The sequence below is a fragment of the Geotrypetes seraphini genome, chromosome 6 (genome assembly GCF_902459505.1).
Source record: "Geotrypetes seraphini chromosome 6, aGeoSer1.1, whole genome shotgun sequence".
In the NCBI taxonomy this organism is placed as follows: Eukaryota; Metazoa; Chordata; class Amphibia; order Gymnophiona; family Dermophiidae; genus Geotrypetes; species Geotrypetes seraphini.
In genome coordinates this window covers 43890009-43895906 of record NC_047089.1, presented here as the reverse complement: position 1 = coordinate 43895906, position 5898 = coordinate 43890009, and positions in this window count along the sequence as shown.

The following is a 5898-nucleotide window of genomic DNA, read 5'->3' as shown; positions in this document are numbered from 1 at the left end:
CCGTTTGTAAGTGACGTGCCAACAGGTTAGTTTTCTTATAAAAATGTGCTATGCTGTTCCTCCTTTTGTGTTTTGTTTTGATTTAAAAAAAAAGCATTTAAGCTTTCTGCTCTGTAAGAAAAATAAAAGTTTAAGGTTCCCTTTTACAAAGCTGTGGTAGTGATTCTCCCACAGGAAATGCACCAAAGCCCATAGGAATGGAATCATCCTGTCTCCCTCCTCCCCTTCTTATCCAAGCTACTTGAATGTGTTGCTCACCACCATTATCCTGACTTTCTTTCATCTCAACCTATCCTTGATCCACTTCAATCGCACTTTCATCCTTTTCATTCTACAGAAACTGCCCTTACAAAAGTCTCCAATGACCTGCTTTCATAGTTTAGTTTCATAGGTTATTTAAAATTTTGATTACACACCTATCAAAATTCTAGGCGAAAGTACATTAATAAAAAATAAGGGTACAATAGTTTAAAAACACGGATATCTTCAAACTAAGGACAAACCATACAGATTATACATGGAAAGAGGGAAGGAACTGCAATAAAGTTATGAAAGGAAACATATCAGGAACAAACACAAGGAAGGGGAAGACACATGTTATGCTGCTGAAATTCTGTTAAAAGAAAGAAAAGCGACAGGGTGAGGCGAGTAGCAACTAGGTAAAGGGTACCTGGCGTCACTAGATATCTTTAGACAGAAAAGAGTATCTAGAGTTCAAATGCCTCTATTCAATCCTCATCTTTCTTGATCTATCCGCAAATTTTGATACGGTAAATCACCACTACTCATCGATACTCTGTCTTCACTTGGATTTGAGGGTTCTGTTATCACATGGCTTTCTTCCTATCTTTCCCATCTCACCTTTAGTGTATGCTGTAGTGAATTCTCACTGTTGGTGTATTTCAGGGCTCTGTCCTGGGGCTATTTCTTTTTTCTATCTACACTTCTTCCCCTGGTGCTGTAATCTCCTTCCATGGCTAACATCATCTCTATGTCGACGACTCACAGATCTATACCTGAAATCTCGACAGATATTCAGTCCTGTGTTTCAACCTGCTTGTTTGTCACAGTCATCTAAAATTAACAAAGGCCAAGACTGAGCTCCTTATCTTTCCACCTAAACCGGTCTCTTCACTTCCCCCATTCTCTATTTCTGTGAACAATACTCTTATCCTACCTGTCCCGTTGGCTCGCAGCCTGGGGTAACCTTTGACATGTATGTCTCCTCTTCACAGATCCAACAGACTACCAAAACCTATCATTTCTTTCTCTACAAAATTGCTAAAATCAGACCCTTACTCTCTGAGTGAACTCTTAATACCCTCATCCATACACTCCTCACCTCTTGCCTAGACTACTGCAACCTGCTTCTCACTGGCCTTCCACTAAACCATCTCTCTTCCCTTCAGTCTGTTGAGAACTCTGCTGCACGTCTCAACTCGCTATGCCCACGTTTCCCCTCTCCTCGAGTCACTTCATTGGCTCCCTATCTGTTTCCACATGCAGTTCAAACTCCTCTTCCTGACCTACAAATGTAATTGCTCTGCAACTCCTCAGTACTTCTTTCCCCCCTACCCGGCACTCTGCATCAGAGAAGTCTCTTATCTGTACCCTTCTCTACAGTCAATTCCAGTCTCCGTCACTTCTACTTTGCTGAACCATAAACCTGGAACAAATTGCCTGACTCAGTACATCAAGCTCCGTCTGTGGCAGTATTCAGATCCAGACTCAAAGCCCACTTCTGTGAATCAGCTTTCAATTCAAAACACCAGCCCACCTGTTAAGCACCAATATCTGTCTTATCATTCCCTAAGTAATTCCCCCACCTGAGCACTGTTACTATATTGATGCACCTTCTTGTCCAATTTGTCTGTCCTGACCAGATTGTAAGCTCTTTTGAGCAGGGACTGTCTTTTCTATGTTTTGATGTAGCGTTATAGAAATGATTAGTAGTAGTAAATATAGTACTCCCTCGATATTCGCGGGGGGTTCCGTTCAAGGAACCCCCGCGAATCTTGAATACAGTTTGTAGTGGGGGAGACAGGAGAGGGCAGCCGGAGAGGCAGGAGAGAGCAGCTAGAGCGCCAGCGAGTGAAGGAAATCATACTGGGAGTGATTTCCTTCACTCGCCGGCACTCTGGCTGCTCTCTCCTTCCTCTCCGGCTGCCCTCTCCTGCCCGGTCATTTGCGGTCAAAAAATACCGCAAATGACTGGGACCGCAAATCGCCGACCATAAATGACCGGGGGAGCACTGTATTTACAAATGTAACACATGTAATGGCATCTTTTAAAAAACAGAGTTGTCCCCTTTGCGCTCATGAGCAAAATTTGTGCCGTCTGGATGTATACTGTATTTAATGACATTAATTCCTGTTCTAGTTGTTAGCCAACTTCATTGTTCTGTCTAGATAATGGCTTCATCAATACCTTTAGCACTTCTGTAGAGTACAATTACTCTTAGTTATCTTTGGAATTCCCATTTGCTGATGCTGCCGTTCTCGTTCTCTTTTTTTTTCTCTTTGTCCTGCCCTAACTGGGGTACTCCTTTGCTACATCCCATTCGTTCTGGACAGGTCTGGCACAGAAGTAATGGAAGGGAAAATTATGCTTGTTACTAGAGAATGACACAGGGACAAATTTTCCCCCATCCCCGCGGGGACTCATTTTCCCGTCCCCGCGAGTTCTTTTCCTGCCACATTCTTGCAAGTTCCATCCTCAAACACTTTAAAAATCATAAGTGTTCGAGGCTTGTGCAGTTAAGTCAGAGCTTACAGGAAGGGGGCAGGGACAGCGACAAAACCCGTGGGGACGGGACGGGGAAATTGAATTCCTGCGAGGACAGGGACAAATTTGTCCCCGTGTCATTCTCTACTTGTTATCTGATGATTTTCTTTCCAGACCAGGCCAGAAGTCCTCCCTGTTTGGTTTTCCTTAAGTGTTTTTTTTTTTTCTTACAGATGCCCAACTCTGCCCCTAATGATTCCATGTGGAAACTAGTGCAGCACCTAACAACACCAGTAGACTCCTGGGTCTAGGTGCCACTGGGTGCTGCACCTGTTTCCACATGGAACTTAAATTAATTGTGTTAAAATTTTTTTTTTAATGGTCAAACATTTTTTATTGATGACATTGCCAAATGACAATAACAAAGATTCACAAAACATCGTGTCTTCATGTATTCAAAATCATCTCTCCTCCCAGCACCCCCCCCCAACTCCACCCTCCTGAACAATTATAACAACTTCAATGAATTGGCAGTCAACTGATCAACACATTGTTAATTTCTTCCTCTTCCCCCCTATACCCCACCACAACAGGAATTCCAGTCAACAGACTCCCCCCCCCGAAACTCCCCCTCAGATTCTCCACATCTCTCTCTCATTACTAGGGATGCCCCCCCCCTCTACTGCCCAAACATCGGACAGGCTGGACTTAAATACTAGTCTAACGTATTCAAAAGTAAACTACATCCTCTGGGTCGATAAGGACTGCAGATATGGGTCCCAAGTGAGCATAAACAGTCATTTCCTTTTCCGGGTCCCCCTGGCATCCCTTGCTTCTCAGCTCACCAAATGGTGAAGCAAATTACGCCAATGCCAGAATGCTGGGGGATCTGCCACTGTCCAATTCTTTAAAATACACTTACGAGCAATTAGGTACATTTTCCAGCACAGCATACGCTGCCCTTCATTTCTGCGACCATAGCCTCTGGCACATCCAGCGCTGTGCACGGAATGGGTCTATTCAGAAGGATTGACACATAATTCACCACTCTCCTCCATAACTGCTGAATTTTAGGGCATTTCCAGATTGTATGTCCAAATGAGTTTTCCCACTTACCACACTTAAGACAGAAAATTCATTATAGTTTATAAATCTTTCCTTAATTGCTTCTGATAATTTCAGCTATACACAGCTGAAAGCAGTGCAATATGCAGAAAGTGAAGCTTAGATAGTTTATCACTTTCTGCATGTTGCACTGCTCTCAGCTGTGTATAGCTGAAATTATCAGAAGCAATTAAGGAAAGATTTATAAACTATAAAGAGTTTTACCTCATGCAAAATTGTGATTTAGATTCTAAAGCAGGGGTGTCAAAGTCCCTCCTCGAGGGCCGTAATCCAGTCGGGTTTTCAGGATTTCCCCAATGAATATGCATTGAAAGCAGTGCATGCACATAGATCTCATGCATATTCATGGGGGAAATCCTGAAAACCTGACTGGATTCCGGCCCTCGAGGACCGACTTTGACACCTGTGTTCTAAAGTATCAACTGCAAGAGACAAGATTTTGGTGTAGGCCTCTAGGCTTTTTTTGTAGAGGGGAGAATCAATATCCGACTTGTGCCTGGAAAACTTGTGCCTTAAGTGTCCGGTGGTTGCATCTGCAACCGCCTTCAGCTCTCACCTCCTCCAGCACTGGACACATCCGCCATCTTACATCATGCAGTCACTGCCAGGAGAGGTGCTGAATTTCACGAGAATTCATGAGATGACGTACACACGCACACGCTGCTCTGCCCCCAATGGTTTACCTTACATTCTGGAACGTTGCCTGCCTCACTGCTGTAACCTCACGCAAGCGCTTTCCTGCGTCTGTACGCGATTGTCCTCTCCACTCCACCTCACAAATCGCGTACAGACGCAGGAAAGCGCTTGCGTGAGGTTACAGCAGTGAAGCGGGTAACGTTCCAGAACAATGGTAACATACTGAGGGCCTCAAATTATGGGCCACGAGTTTGAGACCACTGCCTTAGAACATGGCAATAACCCACATAAGGGTGTTCTAAAGCCACTTTCTATTGCAAATAATATAATATTTTAAAAGAATGCTACTTCAAGTTTAACCACTGAAAATCCTAAAAATCTCAATCATGAATGAGCAAGGTACACAGAATATTTTTCTTCACTTCTATCCCCATAGTGAAACTTGAAAATTTAGGACACCCCCTCCCCCCCTTTTCACCATCGGTTTGAAACATAGTTTGGATAAGGTGCTTACTGTGCTACATGCAAAAAGGAGTTAAATGGTGTTAAAAGGCAACATAAATTAAACATTAGGTCTTCCTCCTTTCATGCAATAATTTATCCCACTTCGAAGTTAGAATCAGAACAAAGACCCTGCAGAATGCAGTTCTCCAAGCTATGTGCTAATTTGTAACTGTTCCTTGTAAAAGCCTGCCACAGCTGCCAGTAGCTTCAGAAAACATGTCCCATGTAAATTAAAGAAGGGAAACTGATCACTGAAGATAAACAGGTGATGAAATACTTCATTAGGAACCCCATATGTAATTTATGTCTGTTGAAGTAGTTGACAAAGAATCAAAACTTAAGTCGGAGATTTCTCAGAAGTGCAGCCCTTGAGGTCACTGAAGTGGATTAATTATAACCCAGTGTAAAGCACGGCCTGTCTCTGTGTCAATTACCAGCATTTGATAACTGAAGTTATGTCAAGCTCTGTTCTTTTTCAAGATGCAGCCACACATTTTAAAATCATTACGAACGGGGGGAGCATTATGAATGTAAGCATGAGCCAGTCCCTCTAATCAGTGCACACAGTTCATTTATTAGCATTCATTTTCACTTAACAGCTACGGTTTAGGTTCAACTCCAGGGGAATGCAGGTTGTGGTCCAATTCTTGAAAAAGGGATCCTACCTCCCTCTGCCTTTCTTTGCTATCACAGGAATGCTCATTTTAGTTCAATTGCGATATACGGCTCATGCTATAAAGCTTTCGCTGGCATAAAAATGCTCAATCACCGATTTCCAAGTTTCATTAACCCCTGCAATGATCCACTTCATTATAATAGCACTTCATTAGAAATACTCTAAATATTTGGCTTCCAAGAACAGTAGTGTGGGGCTCGTATAAGCTAAAGGGTAATGATGACACATGGGT